Source organism: Lactuca serriola, chromosome 3 (genome assembly GCF_051521515.1).
Source record: "Lactuca serriola cultivar US96UC23 chromosome 3, Lser_US96UC23_V15, whole genome shotgun sequence".
Lineage (NCBI taxonomy): Eukaryota > Viridiplantae > Streptophyta > Magnoliopsida > Asterales > Asteraceae > Lactuca > Lactuca serriola.
In genome coordinates, this window is record NC_136410.1 from 196,473,550 (window position 1) to 196,490,853 (window position 17,304).

A 17,304-nucleotide genomic window follows, 5' to 3' on the forward strand; every position below is an offset into this window, starting at 1 on the left:
CCGGTCAGGTCACAGCCTCAATCGCCAATTTGTTTGACCAATTCATGGATTTATTTGATGAACCTGAGAAGGCTATTCACTCTGAAGCCATGGCAGCAGACAACAAGGTGGACCACCTTAAGAAGATTATCGAAGACGCAGCCAAACAAATGGCAGAAGAAGAACCGGTTAGAAACGAACCTCCTCAGAGCAATACTTCAGTCCAGGGGGAGAATCCAATCTTTCACGGAACCGAAAGCCCAGCCAGAACCGAAAGCCCGGTTGCACCCGAAAGTCCTGTAGCAACCGAAAGTCTAGAACAGCCCGAAAGGCCAGCCAAAACCGAAATCCCGGTTGCACCCGAAAGTCCTGTAGCAACCGAAAGTCCGGAACAGCCCGAAAGCCCAGTCGAAGAAAGAATTTTTGGTTCACATCCAAATGTTTCATCATCTGTCGAGGGGGAGAATTCCAATATGTATTATGATGATGATATTCAATTAGAGTTGGAAGAAATGGTAAATGTTGAATTGGATCTCTCTTATGATCCAAATTATCCTCCTCTCACTAAATGGACCAGAGATCATCGAGTATCTCAAATAGTGGGTGATGCATCAGAAAAGGTTCTAACTCGATCACAACTGAAGGTGAAGCAAACTGCTCTATTCTCCAAAGTAGAATTCTGCATGTTTAATTCATTTATCTCCAAAATAGAGCCGAAGACAGTCAATATTGCTCTCGATCATTCTGATTGGGTTCAGGCAATGCAAGACGAACTCAATGAGTTCGAAAGAAATAAAGTCTGGAGACTTATTCCAACACCAAAAGATGCCTCGGTTTTCGGTCTCAAATGGGTATTCAGAAACAAAATGGACAAGGAGGGAAATGTGATCCGGAATAAGGCTCGGCTAGTGGTGAAAGGATATTGCCAGGAAGAAGGAATTGATTACTAAGAGACATTCGCTCCAGTTGCAAGGTTGGAATCCGTTCGAATATTTCTTGCCTATGTTGCACACAAGAACTTTGAGGTCTACCAGATGGATGTGAAGTGTGCCTTTCTTAATGGGGAACTTGAAGAAACCGTGTACGTAGAGGAACCTCCTGTTTTTGTAAATGAAAAGCATCCAAATCACTGCTACATCTTGGATAAGGCAGTTTATGGTCTGAAACAAGCTCCTAGGGCATGGTATGAAACATTAAGTAAGTTTTTAAAGATGTCTAAATTCAAACAAGGTTCGGTTGACCCAACCTTCTTTCGTAAAAAGGAAGGTAACCACCTTATGAGCGTTCAAATCTATGTCGACGATATCATCTTCGGCTCCACGAATCCTAGCCTAACAGCTGAATTCAGGAAGTTGATGGAGACTAAAAGAGATTAATTAAACTCAAGGGACTGGAATTGTAATGATAAGATAATTGTAATTGGGCTATGGATTGCCTTATATTATAAGGTTGGACAAATTCTATGGGGAAACCCATTAGAAATCGTCCAAGGCCTTTAAGGAAAGGAGTCCATGGGTTGCTTAGGGCTTAAGCATCCAAATTAGGGTTTCCTTGTTAGATAACCCTAATAGCCTCACTATATAAAGAACCCTTATGCCCCAAAAACGATGAATGAGAAATTTCATATTTGAAAATTAGACTAATTCATTGACAAAGGGTCAAGTGAAGGACTAGGAGATCGAGTACACAAAGTTGTGTGTTGATCAAGTCCACCATAAGAGTAACAAAGTCATGATTTACTAAAGGTTTAGTAAATATGATTATACTTATAAGATTAAGTGTAATTCTGAATTGATTGAAAAAGTTTAAATCAATAGCAGAACGAATAAGAAGAATCAAGTAGGCAGAAAGATAAAAGTTTCTCCATTCTAAGAAGAAGGGAGAGTACCTTTTATGCTTTATGATAGGTCTTAATAATTAAAAACCATATCTCAATTGATCCTCTAAGTGAGTCTTAGTACAATTGTATGTCTAAGAAGAGGAATCAAGAATTGAAGAAATGTTTAAATCAAGAAGTCAATCATACTTCGTTCCAAAAACAAGTATTAGAGTTAAGATTGTGAAATTGAGTGATAAGTATTAAGAAGTTTTATAACATTCATCAAATGTGGAAAGTTGTGATGTCTTGGATAAGAAAAATGACTGTGAGGAAAGGTTTATAACATTCATCACATGGATAGGAACACATACACCGTTTAAGTCTAAGTGTCATAAGATTTCCTCCTTCATGAAAATGACTGTGAGGAAATGCTTTCACTAAGAGAGCATGGGAAAAGTGTTGTAATAATTCAAGTAAGAAGTTGATTAACCGAAACAACAAATAATGAGTAATCGATATGGTGATAAATAAAAGGTGTTTTATTTATACTCAAAGGTTTGAGGCCATATGGGATTAGTATTATCCTTGTGATTCACTTTGCATGTTTTGACTTCCTGAATAATTTAATTGGTTGAGAACAGTCAAATTATTCGAACGGGCCACAGTCGTTCATATGTTGGAAGTAGGTATGAATAAAGACTGTCGTGAATTGGTGTGTGGATTGTCTAAAGAGTATTAGACATAAGCAAATGTTTGCTGCAACGTTCATGAGTGCTTATGAATATAGTTTGTGCATTGGATTAAACTCACGCTCACTTGGATCACTCCATGAATTGTATCACGAGTGATTGGTGAAACGATAACATCTTATATTCTTGAAACCGAGATATGTGAGTTGTATCTTGCAAATCGGTTGCACATTGATAATATGTAAACGCACCAGTAACTTGGTGTCATAAAACATATTGTTGTGTGTGATTCGGTGAGTGCGTGCAAGCGAGCATTGAATCAAAGTTTATCCGTTCCTTTTATCCAAAGTAGGATAAAACCGATATCTTTGGGCCCCTCGATGATTTAGTGATGACAAACGTAAATGCTCGGCCGGGCTAGGGCTAATTTGATTTGTTTAATTAGTCAGTCGTCATAAATCGGAAGTCAAGAAATGGTACAGAGAGAATGATTAGAAATCATGTCTCATACGATATCTAGAATGGAGGAATATATGATCCCTTATCTAAAGGACACGCATATCTGATAGGATCAGAGTTGACAACGGCTTTGGAAAGCTACGATTGCAGATCAGGATCTGAAGTCATACGCAGAATAGTTATTAGACTTATCCAAGTGGGAGACTGTTGGATTAGTGTCTAAGTCCATAACTATTTTGGTATGAACTTGAACCGATGGTGCATGGTCCTTTTGGGTTGCCTTCACCAAAGCAACTTGATAGGATGAATTATGGAGAGAAAGGATCAAATATGATTTATTAATATATTATGAGAATAATATATTAAAGGAGAAATCATATTATTTAATTAATATTAGTCAAGAATTAATAAGAATTAAGATTGTGACTAAAAGAGATTAATTAAACTTCAGGGACTGGAATTGTAACTATAAGATAATTGTAATTAGGCTATGGATTGCCTTATATTATAAGGTTGGACGAATTCCATGGGGAAACCCATTAGAAATCGTCCAAGGCCTTTAAGGAAAGGAGTCCATGGGTTGCTTAGGGCTTAAGCATCCAAATTAGGGTTTCCTTGTTAGATAACCCTAATAGCCTCACTATATAAAGAACCCTTATGCCCCAAAAACGTGGTGAACTTGTTCTCTAGGGTTTCCACACGTTTTGGGCAGCATCCTTCTCTTCTCCTCTTCATTCTCTTGCTCTTGGTGTTTGTGAACCATTAGAGGAGTGACATTTGTGACTCTAAGCTTTCTAAAGTCAATACAAGAAGGATTTGAGATTGTTATTGCTACATAACAATCAAGGTATGATCTAAACCCTAATTATATGTTATATTGATTATCATATGGTAGATCTAGGGTTTATAGTCTTGGATGAATCGCATGTACAATAGAGAAACGTAGATCCAAGCATTAGGGTTTGTATGAGCACATTGGATGTTCTTATAGCCAAAAAACCCATCAAAAGACTCTCCTTGCCAAAATTGGCATGATGGGAGACTCAAAGGTCAAAGTCCCTATGGCGTTCGGCACCAAGCTCACACCATCTTTGGAGAAACCAGCAGTCGACATAACGCTATATCGCCAAATGATTGGTTCCTTCATGTACCTCACAGCTAGCAGGCCCGATATAATGTTTTCAGTATGCTATTGTGTCAGGTTTCAAGCAAATCCTCGTGAACCACACATGCTGGCAGTGAAGAATATATTCCGGTATTTGAAGCGAACCACCTCTCTCGGTCTCTGGTATCCCTCAAACTCAGGTTTCTTCGTTCAAGCCTACTCAGATGCAGACTTAGGAGGATGTGGTCTAGACCGAAAAAGCACTACATGAGGATGCCAATTTCTAGACGGGAAGTTGGTTAGCTTGCAATCGAAGAAACAAACATGTGTTTCTCTATCTACAGCCGAAGCAGAGTACATTGCAGCCGCCTCCTGCACATCACAAGTGATTTGGATCCAAAGCCAACTCCGGGATTATGGACTCATTATGAAAAGGATCCCACTATATTGCGACTCAGAAAGTGCAATTAGGATCTGTCATAACCCAGTGCAACATTCCAAGACCAAGCATATAACACTGAGGTATCACTTTATTAAAGATCATGTGGAAGATGGAAATGTCGAAATTCACTTTGTTCGAACCACTAATCAACTGGCCGACATCTTCACCAAAGCCCTTCCTGAAGCAAATTTCAATAAAATCCTACAAGGCCTAGGTATGATGGAATCGGAGTCAGTACCAAAAACACCTTCTCAAAACTAAAAGTTGGAAGCGAAATGAACCGAACGCTCGGTCTATTTCGGGCTCGGTTCACACGAGAACCGAAATGAACCGAACTCTCGATCTATTTCGGGTTCGGTCCCACTGCACTTGTTTTCGCTTATCTCAAAAAGGTGATGTCTTTGGTTGTATACTTTTGTACAATTTTTTTCCAAAAATCCAAAAATATTTTTTTAAGGAACCGAAATGAACCAAGCGTTCGGTCCATTTCTGGTACGGTTCAATTTTTTTTGTTTGGTTTGTTTTGTTTTTCTATTTACAAAAATATCAAAATTCAAAAAATATTTTCTTTCTTTTGTCTCTACTTATGTTTATGTTAACGGTTTCTGGAATATCGATGGGGCAGGTATCATTCTCACACTTTATACTAGCTAAGTGTCCCTAGAAGCATGCTGCTGCATGTTGTCCAAAGCCTCAACAGATTTTGAATAAAGCCTTATTGACTGGGTATATACAAACCTCATCTTCCCAATTAGGCTGCTAAATTTATTCTAATCATGAGCTACCTTACTCTTTTCTCATGAGTTAAGAGTTTTCTGCTTGGTCATTCTTTTTATAGCAGAGGTACTTTGGTTTCTTTACAACACCTCAAACATTTTTCTCCATCATATTTCGGTTCATAAATGTAACCCTTGAGACTCTCAGAAATAACCACTGAGGTTTATGGTTACACAATCTCTGTGTTTATGATCTTAGCTTCGTGTCACTACGTGCTAAGTGAAACCCAAAATTCAATACCCACTATGAATTGACGGTGAACAATTAAATTTGCTCTAGCTTTCACCCATGCATTAACGAAACCACCCAAGTGGTTGTACCATGAAATCTCTATTTTTCTTTTTGTGTGATTCTTATGAAATTGTTACACACCATAACATTTCTTCCCATAGAATCCAATTTTTTTTTTTTGAGATTTCACACCAAACATTTCTAACAACTCACTGAATATAGTCCAAACCTACTTGTTCAACAGACCACATCGGTCACATAGGTACTTCGTTCGGTTTCGGTCTTATGTCAAGATCCGGAATTCTGAACTGAAGCAAAAGCCACCCTTCTAAGCCTCATCAAAAGATGCCTTTCAACACTTCTTAATAAGTGCTTGATGGTAATTCAACGGGATTCCACACAGACACTTTAAAGTCTCTCTTGACTTTGAAGGAAGAGATTCGTGCCCGGGATCCACTGTTTCATGTCTATATTGACGTCACAAATTCCCACATAGATATTGCTTTATTTCTTTATCTTTGAAACTCTATGCACGAAAATCATTTTGATTTTCCAAAAGTCTGGTTCGGTTCTCTACAGGCTACTTTCCTTTATGTAGCTTTGGTTCTTAAGGATATACTCAACAAGGGAATGTTGTGGTTTTTCTAAGTCTTTGATTTTATTTAATGATGATAGCTTATTTAAAAGATATTATGATGACTAAGCCGGAAGATTAAAGGTTTCAAGAATTCAAAAAGGGATTTGGTGGGAAGGCGTGCTAAAAGGAAACGATTTTCTCTCTCATGCGTAATCATCGGGGTTGCCAACTGTCACGTTTCAATCAATTCAGGAACCGTTTCTCGTTTCAAGAGGATTTGGGGGCGAATTTTTCTCTCACCTCCATACCCGGTATAAAGGGTTAAACCCTAGTTGTTTTACCTCTTTACTGCAACCTAAATTTCTGAGAGCAAACAAAGGCGATTTTTCTCCCACTGTTCATCTTCTTCTTCGAAGCATTCAACAATGGCGGATTCCTCCTCTGTTCATGAAACATCCTACATTCTCCCAATCAGACCTCAGCAAAGCTTGGTCATCGACCTCACCCCAATATCCTATGATGCCTTCATGTATCCCATAGTGGAGTGTCTCAAATACTCTCCAGTGGTTCTCGCACTATCCAAGGTTGAAATTGTGCCTATGGAATGTCTATCCCAGATTTTCTCCACAGCTCAATACGACAAATCCGTTGATCGCATCTACTTCGACATCCTTGACATGAAAACCTCCATCTCAAAGCAGCGATTATCCTGGCTTCTAGGGTTTGAACCTGACGAATCGAGGGTTAACCATGATTCGATCACTGTAGGTCAATTATTCTCCATGTTTTACAACATGGGTTACATTGAAACCCTTACTACTGTCACGAAGTTCAAGAAGTCGTGCCTTCCTCCTCAATGGAACGACTTCTTCATGATTTTGTTCAAAGGGTTATCTGAGAGGAGTGCAGGTTCTGTTGGGGCCAGTCGTTTGTTCATGACAATTCTTTATGGGTTGTACAATGGGATCACCCTCGACTATGGCTCGGTTCTCTGGCAACAGTTGATTCAAAGCCTCGCCTCTACTTCTCGACACACTGAAATATCCTATGCCAGGTTCTGGACGCTCGTCACCAAATGGGCAATGGACAAGTATCATGTCCCCACTGTGGCCACTTCTCCACTCTCTTCGGTTGGCGTGTTCCACACTACAAAGATCACCGTTACTGATCCCTCCAAGTCCATCTTTGTTGGCTCAATTCCTGAGTCCATGTATGCTTGTGTATCAGTGGAGAGCCACATCATCAAGACCTACAAGTTGTTTCTTCCTTCGGGTCCGAGAGAGCTAACTGTAGAGATGCTTCAGTCCATCAACGACGCAGACAAACCTGCTCCCAGGGGCAAGAAACCAGAGCAAGGGAAAGAAAAGAAAGTGGTCAAAGGGGCGAAAGGCCCTACTCCTAAGAAGAGAAAATCAACAAAGGCAGCCCAATCACCTCCACCGAAGAAGAAGAAAACACAGCCTAAAAGAAAACTCATTCTTGCTTCTTCCTCAAGCGAATCAGAGGATGACAGTTCAAACTTAGAGGAGTCGGTTCGAGGCGACTCTCCTCCCCGTTCGCCTTCACATGAGGTACCCTTCACAACCGAACCTGTCTCTTCACCACCTATCACTATCTCTATTTCCATTCCCCCATAACTTCCTCCACTCATATTCCACCCACTTCTATTCCTATACCTCTTCCCATTTTCTATGAAGCTACAAAAACAACAACCACTGGAGTTTGAACCAACGTATCTGATATGTGGGATTGTACATCAACACCCAAACACAAACCTACAACCGCACCCACTTCCACACCCGAACCTACTCCCACAACCCAACCTCCAACATCGCCTTTATCTCCCAATCACTCAGCCGAAACCGAGACATTTCTAGGAGGGGAAGATATGACTTTCGATTCAGTTTACTACAGTCCCTACCAGGTTCAGAGCGATGATGATGATTATGCTCCTGTCACCAAAAAGCACATCAAGGAACTTCATGAGAATATTGATAATCTCGTCGCTTCTTCCTCCTCCTCTCGGTCCCATATCACGGAAGCTGCCATTCAGGGGATGGTCAATACTTTCACCAAGGCACACGAAGCCTCCATCAACTCTGCTACTGTTGCTATTGATGCATCAACAAAGGCTTGTGCTGCTGCGACTGAAAAAGTCGAAAAACTATTTCGAGATGCTACCATGTTTTTGGAGTCTTTGCAGGGGGCAACCGAATCTAATGCAGCGAAGGTTAATTCAGTTGTTGAGAAGCTGGCTACTTCCTTTGAAACAGAACAGCACCACTTTGCCAGTCTTCATCAGGCCCTAGAAGCAGACAACAAATCCTTCCAGACAACCGTTGAGGATCGCCTGACCAAGCTCCAAGAAGACCTTGCCATGGAAAATTCTGTGATGGATGCGCTTGCACGCAAAACAACTGCGCTAAAAATCAAGAGTCTTCAACTTTCCCAAACTAAGAAGGAGGTTGATTCTCTTCGATCCGAGCATGCTATGATTAAGAGTTGTGTTTCGGATGTTCACGGAGCCCTCTCGAACATTATTGAAGCGCATGACCCGATTCTCAACTACTCAGTGAGGCGAACTCTTGCTGAGAAACTTGCTCCTGCCCTTGCCATTCTTAGCAAAATTGAGGGGCTTCCTGAGCAAGTGGTCCATCCAAAACAAGGGGGAGAAGGAGCTTCAAAGGGCAGTAATCAATCTCAACCTCCTCCTGTTTCCACAGCTCAATCCCAACCGCCTCCAATTTCGTCATCAGTTCCAACTAAAGCAACCGAACCACCACCAACTGGTCATGCATCAGGTGCGGGTGGTCAAGACAAAGGCAAAAAGGTTCTCGATGACAATGATGGAGACGAAGACAAATATTGTTGGGTCCATTATGTGTTGCGTCTTGGGATCGGTCCTTAGCCTAATTTTGTATCCGGATTGGGCCTGTCCATCCGTGATTTAATTATTAGGGTTTAATATTTATAGATGCTTGCATGCATCTTTGTACGTAGAGTTTTTAGTCGATCATTAAAAAGCAAAAATAGTTCTTATTGATTGTAACCCTAAAAGCCTCTACAACGGAAGTTCTTCATCGAGCTCTGCTGAGGCGTGAATCTATTGAATCATTCAACTCATTATTGATTCATTCTCTTGTTTGTTATTTTGTTTGCATTATTCTGATTAACCTGTGTAAGATCTAAACGATCAAAGAGTTTTTCAACTCATCAGCTTACACTTAAAAACAGCGGCCATGCAAGTTCAATCATAATTTTTTTTATTCGAAACGTGACCTATAATGTTGTCACTTTTGATACTTTATAGTTACATGAAATAAATTAGTCTGTCTGCCTATATATATATATATATATATATATATATATATATATATATATATATATATATATATATATATATAGAGAGAGAGAGAGAGAGAGAGAGAGAGAGAGTGTGTGTGTGTATGATTCAAATGAGAACTATAAAAGATTAAAAAAAGTAAGAATCCTATTTTATAAGTAGATATATACACAATATTTATTAAAGATGTTAAAAATCCTGATTTTCTTTTTTGTGTTTTTGGTATGAGAAAAAGCAAAATTGTAATTTTTACAGTGTAATATTTTCATTCATATATCGATTCACATTTTAACACAAAAATTGTACAAAATACGAAATTTAGTAAAGTCCATCCATAGTTTAGTACACAAGTGTATAAAATTTGTTTTTTTTCTATATTTTTAGCATCATGTGTTTGTTATTTTTGCGAGTTTGTAGTGTTACATGTTTTTTTTTTCTCATCCTCAGGTTTTTCTATCCTGATAGGGCTTCATTTTTTATATTTATTTTAAACTATCGATTCAATCTATGTCATTTTGTTATGACTTTTATCAGCATGATAAGATTCTAATAAATTGTCCATTTCTTGATCTTTTAGAAAAAGATGTTCTAACTGACTACCCTGGTATTCTATTTTGTTGATGAAGCGATCTATGATTTGACCATGATGGTTTTTACGGATTATGTTTGGACTGATAATTGTTCTTGTCATCAAAAAATACATCCAACAAAAAGTGAAAGATAATTTTTTAAATTAATACCATCATTTAACTTTAAAGGATTTTTTTCAACTTTGATGACATGTAACAGAGTTTTGGCTGAAAGTTTCAATTTTGTCGGCATATAACAAGTTATGACTTAAATAATGATATTAGATATTTAGGCAATTAGGTTTTCTTCGGTTATTAAATTATTTTGCAGAAAGTGGTCCAATTTAGTATTATTGATCTCACAAAAGGCAAGTCTCATGTCTCTTTTAGCATATTCATTGAGTTTAATAGTTTATTGTTCATATTTGTTTTAAAAAAAAGTTAAATCTTGTTTTAGTGAATGCAAGCCAGTAGGAAGTAAAGGTGCAAGAATAGAAAATTACTAAATATGGGATGATCATGGTTATTTCAAGCCAAAATAAAATTCAAAAGTAACAAATGCTAAATTTAAAAGATAAATACTTGTAATGCAGAATACATATTATACTTCCAAAATAAGTAACCAAAAACTAACCTCATCCCCAAATATATTACATATTAACTAACATCAATAAATTATGATTATAGTGTCCTGATTTTTAATTATATATTATAGAGAGTCGGTTAATATGTAGTCATTATTTTTATATTCGTATTGGTTTTGAACTACAAAAACTATATTCAGATAGTAAAAATGAAATGTAACATATACGATGGTAATAATACAAAAATAAACTTCAAATTTGGTTTGATACAAAAAATAGTCTAAAACTTATTTCTAAAAGGAACAAGAAATAACAACGAACTTTCAAAAAGAAATGAGAAATTGTAAAGAACTTTTAAAAACTATCAAGAATGTATAATATAGGATTATAATAATGCTTAAAAAAACTGACTTTGGTCTGGTGCAAAAAAAGTAATTTTATATGAAAGTAGGATTGCAGTAATACTAAAAGAACCTATATGTTTTTATCTTATGCTAAACTGGTCGAAACATACTTCTAAATTGGCAAGAAATAGAAATGAACTTTTAATTCATCTTGAATAACCATTTAATAGCTATATGTGAAAGATATGAATACTCAGCAGTTAAGACCATAGACCTTACTCAAACATCCGCAAATGTCTTGAAGTAAGCATTCATTTTTCCATTATTTTATCATTGTCATAAAATAAAAATAAAAACTCATCATTTGTTTAAATTGTTTAATTTGTCTCATAATAACAAGTAAGTTGTGTGCCAATTATGTATTTTGACATTTTCAATGAGTCATGGGCAATATCTAAATCGAGCAAGCATAAATGTTTTTATATTTCTTTGTTAGAGTTTTTTTATATTTAATATTGTATGTGTGTGTGTGTGTGGGGGGGGGGGGGTTATGTGGCTCATTTCAAATAAACATAAATAAGTTTCAATTTAAAAAAAAACAATTATATTTCGCAATATAACCATAAAATAACAATGTATTTTCAAAGTACATTGTCAAACGTTGGACTATACTTGCGTAGACCTGTTTTTGTGCATGGTTAACTATATGTAGCTATTTCCGGTGTCACAAGTAAAAAAGGTTAGAAGGTACTTTGTGGCGATGAAGGTCGTTCAACTAATAAAAAAAATGTTGTCTACAAAGAGGCCCTTCAACGATTATATATATTTACCAACCTCAGTGTATTTTATACACATTTCAATAATATCAATAACTCTGATTTTTTTAATTATTCTGCAATATCTATATACATTTATATTTTATTTATGCGTTTCCCGCGTTTAACGCGGGTCATAATCTAGTGTGTGTGTGTGTATATATATATATATATATATATATATATATATATATATATATATATATAGAGAGAGAGAGAGAGAGAAAGAGTGTGTGTGTGTGTATGATTCAAATGAGAACTACAAAAGATTAAGAACCGTAAGAATCCTATTTGATAAGTAGATATGTACACAATATTTATTAAATATGTTAAAAATCCTGATTTTTTTTTGTGTTTTTGGTACGAAAAAAACAAAATTGTAATTTTTACAGTGTAATATTTTCATTCATATATCGATTCACATTTTAACACAAAAATTATACAAAATACAAAGTTTAGTAAAGTCCATCCATAGTTTAGTACACAAAATTCAAATTTTAATACAAACATAATATCACCACTTCACTTATTTAGGGGAGTCAAACCCAAAATCTACCACCACCACCAACTACCACATGTCAGCACTAACCATCTATGTTAATCTCCCAACCATCATTCATTTCAACCCAAGTCTGTATATAAAATCATGCATTGTAAGCTAAAATACTATATTCATAGTTTAATAAATCTATTACTTCACTAATTTAGAGTTTAATTCAGCAATTATAAAACTAATATATTCTTACATATTTACTCCACAAAAATTACTCACAAGAAAATTAATACAAATATTCATATATTAACATTAAATTCATAAAAAAAATCACAACTTAATAAAATTAATTCACAGCTTAATACAGTCAATTCATAATTTAATACATAAAATTAACAACTTATTATATTAAATTCATAGTTTAATACATAAAAACTATACATTCTGTAACGTCCCAAAAATTAAGACTAAAATTTTTGATTTTTAAATTAATAAAAACATTATCCAAAACAATATCATAAAAAACATAATGACTCAGAGTGTATCGATAAACATCCAAGTACATCAAAATCATGTAAAATGTGGAACAATATGGTGTGTGCAATGCAATCATCCCAAACTCTTCCCCTTCAAGCTAGAAGTACCTGAAACATAAAGTGAAAACCTTAAGCACAAAGCTTAGTGAGGTCCCAAAATACCACATACCATACATATCGAACATAAAGTGGGCCTTGCCTGTCATTGGGCTCCACCTGACATCAAAACCAACTTGGAATAGATCTATCAGTCATCAGTCCCCACCCGGTATACATACAAACACATAAACACATGCAAGAATCACAAAGATAAATAGGATAAAAAATAGTCATCAGGCCCCGCCCAGAACCGGTCCCCGCCTGGTAAAGATATCAGAAAACATACATGTAGCTTCATCCAGATAACTAGCATCCTAATCATAATAAACCATGGGCCAACAATGGTGCCTTCGACCCGCTAAACACTGTGAGGAAACTCACCTCAAGCAACTAAATCTCTCAGATAAAATCTCGGTGTGCTGATGCGGAAAATACCCATGCTAACATCATGAAATAATATCCAATTAATAATTGGATCTCGACCCATAATCACGAATCTAAACTACTTGTCCAATATCCAGGGTAAAAGACCATTTTACCATTTTCTTGCTTGACCCAAACTAAGGACCAACCCATTTGCTCCAAGAGGCCCAAATTCCTAAATGGCATCCCAAGGCCCAATATGACCCTGCTTCCTAAGGGGGGCCAAAATAGTCAAGGACCTAATCCCAAGAAAGCCTATAGTCTATCCATGGTCCAAAGTTAGAAGTCCAATAACCCAAAAGGCCCAAACACTATATGCCCAAAATATGGCCCAAACCCGTGAAAGTCAAACAACTGAGTATGTTGGGTGTACTCAGACATACACTTAGCGTATTCCTTCTGGGGCTAGTATGTGCAACATACGAGCTGAGTACACCCCGTGCGCTCTGCAGACTTAATCGGTTAAGCCATCAAGCCAAACTCTCAGATTTGATCCTAAATGGTGACTTAACATGTAAAGTTGGCAACTTTACTCTCATGCATGTCTTAATAAGACCCAAAACTCATAGAGAACCATAACAAGGAACCTAACACATGCATAGACAAATATAACTCATACTGGTTGCATTTTTATGGACAAGGAACGTAAAATGTGATAAGATCTAACATCCATGGCTTCTGGAGTAGACCATAATCTCGAATATGGCTTAAAAGACCCAAAAATGCTCAAATAACACCCTAAATTGGACCTAGAATAAAGAACCATCAAGAGGAGAGGTTTTTACCTCAAATGGCTTGCTATGATGAAGATGACTTTGGATTTACAAGCTCATGCCACTCCCAAGCAACCTCTTAATGTTCTTCTTCTACTACTTAACCAAAACCACCACCAAAACTCACTTTCAAGCTCATAACTCACAAATGACACATAGGGTTTCGATATTAGGGTAAAGAGAGATGGAGGTCGTTCAATAGAAGGTCCAAGGGTGTCTTAAGTTGTTAAAATACGGCATAAACTCTAAAAATTAGTGTTTTCCCTTGCATTACTATAACGGACCAAAAATCGAAGGTAAAAAAAAATCCATTTTTTATATATTAAGAACAATTTAAAAACTTTGTTCTAGAAATTGAAAAGCATTTCAAATAAACAATTATCATAGTCTAATATCATAGATCATAATTTGCAGAAAACACGGGTGTATGCGATGCGATTGTCCCGTGCCCCTTTTATTTGAAAACTGGAGTGCCTGAAACAAAACTAAAAACCATAAGCATGGAGATTAGTGAGTTCCCCAAATACCATGCATATCAATTGATCCATACATGCCATATATAACTGCGATCCATACATATCATTCATATATCATAATCAATAAAGGTGCTATGTACCACACATTGTCTTGCCATTATGCCACGAGCCACCTCGTGGTCTTACCTGCCAGGCCGGGGGCCACAACCCTGGGTCTTCCAAACAAGTGCCAAGAGCCACCTCCTGTTCTTCCATGCAAGCATCACAAAGACAACTAGCATACAAACTATACTACTAAAGCAATTCCTTGCGAGAGTTCAGACTCTGGTCTTGCATACAGTGTGCCAGGAGCCACCTCCTGGACTTTCACACATAATGCCAAGGGATACCCCTAGGTCTTCTTAATATACATAAACCAAATGAGCTGGAATTGGTGCCTTTGACAGATACAAACAGTGAGGAGGCTCACCTCGCACTACTAAAGTCTAATGGATAAAATCTAGCTGCTGACTGACTGATCCCCGAACGATCAACATCAAAAAAACACCCAATTAATAATTGGGTTCCAAAGCGTAACCATAAATCCATGCTTGGGGTAAAAAGACCATTTTACCCCTAACCTTGCTTGGTCCAAGACAAAGGCCCAAACTCACACTCTGAAGGCCTAAAAGCCAAATAATCAACTAAGGGGCCAACTATGGCCCAATTTTCTAAATTGGGCCCAAACCCCTCGCATGGGCCTTACCCTAAAGCCCATCTAAATATCCTAGTCCATGTACTTGTTCTTAGATGGCCCATCAAGAATCCAAGCATCTAAGCCCAACTCAAAACCCAACACAATTAGGGTTTTCACATAAAATGACGATTAGGGTTAATTAAGATCACTTAACCCATTAAGGACTTAATACATTAAGTCCATCACTCTAGTAGGTCAACCATATAATGTGGTTGGGCTTAAATCGTAATTCAAATCCAATGGTCCAAAACGCAGGTCCCGACGAATCCAAAACTAAAATTTCTAAAATTAGGGTTTTCTAAACCCTAATTAGGGTTTCCAACACAATCGCATGCTAATTAGTCCAAAGTTATTTTTTTAGGTTAATTAGGGTTTCACTAAGCTGGGTACCACCCACTGCCACCTCGAGCGGTGGTGGTCGACGGCGGCTCACGGCGACAGCTGCCACCTTATGATAGTGGCGGTGGTTTTGATTCTAGACCAAAACACATGAAAAGCATACCAAATACCAGTCCAATCACACACAAGAGCACACATCCACCCAAGGTGGCAGCTGGTGGGGGAATGAGGTGGTAGCCACCACCTTACGGTGGTGGTGAAGGGGTTTCCTTGATTACTCCGGCCAAAAATACATTTATACAACATTTCACCACAAAATACATGCATATTGCACCATAAAACACATATACAACCACCTTCCACGGTGGTTTTGTTGGATTAGGTGTCTAAACCGATAACTATTATTGGTATATACTTGACCTGAGAGTAGCATGGTCCATTTGGGTTACATGGCATCGGAACAATTTGGATAGACATTTGTGAGAAGAAGATATTTATGATTTATTAATGTATTATAAGTTCTAATATATTAATATGAAATCATTTTATTTAATTATTGATCAAGAATTAGTTTGGAAATAATTTTTTTGAACAAAAGAGACTAATTAAATAAATGGGAATTGATTTGGTAAATCATTCATTCTTATAAAGTGGGATTATGATCCATAGTTCTTCATGTTGGGCTAAACCCATGTAGTGAACCATGGATACTCCATGGAGGTTAAAACCCATGGATCATGAGTAATGTGGAAAGTCATGAGTTACATGGTGTAACCCTAATGTGCACACTATATAAGAAGCCTTATATCTCATGAAATTGGCACTTAAGTGATCACCTTAAGTGATAAGAAGTGAGGGCTAGCCGATTTGTGGAGCTGGTGTTCTTCTCTCAAGTTATTCCAGTTGTTTGTGGTTGTGTTGTATGATTCGATTTGAGGTGCAACACTTTGGGAACTAAGTTCTTAATGGTCCAAGGTTTCCAACTACAACAAAAGATATGTCTTCTAACTTGATTTATTACCCTAGTATCAAAGTTTTGTATGCTAGTTGAGGTAATACCTTGGAAAGTTCAAGTTTACATTTATAATAGAGAAAACATAGATCAAAGCTATTTAGGGTTGTATGTACACCTTAGGAGTGTTAGAATGCTCAAAACCCAACAGTGGTATCAGAGCCTAGGATTGTTTTCAATTATACTTAATGCTACTTGCTTGCAAATGTTTTAAAAATCGATTTTCTGTTGTTCTGGATAGTGGAATCACTGAGTCCACTATGGGACTCGCTGAGTCCAAGTACAAAGTCATCCAAACGCCGAGTTGGTTCATACACTCGACGAGTTGCTGCCCCAAAAATGCAGTATTTCAAGTTTTTTTGGCTGGAATTAGACTAGGATCATTACCCTAAACTAACTTATAAACATGTTTTTGGTGTGGTAATGATTGTCAAAGTTTCATGTTTTGTATTAGTTTATATGGTTAGGCTAAATACATGAAATTTGTTTGATATGAATTTTCTAAGTGCTTATGAGTTTAATTTAGATAATTTGATTGTTTTGTACGTTACAATTTTGATCCAAATATTTTTTGATGTATTCCATAACTTGTCCTCAATTTATGGAAAGTGGAAAGTCTCTTTTAAATGCCATCATAAAATAGTTTTATGTCTTCCATAACTTGTCCTCAAGTTATGGATCTTG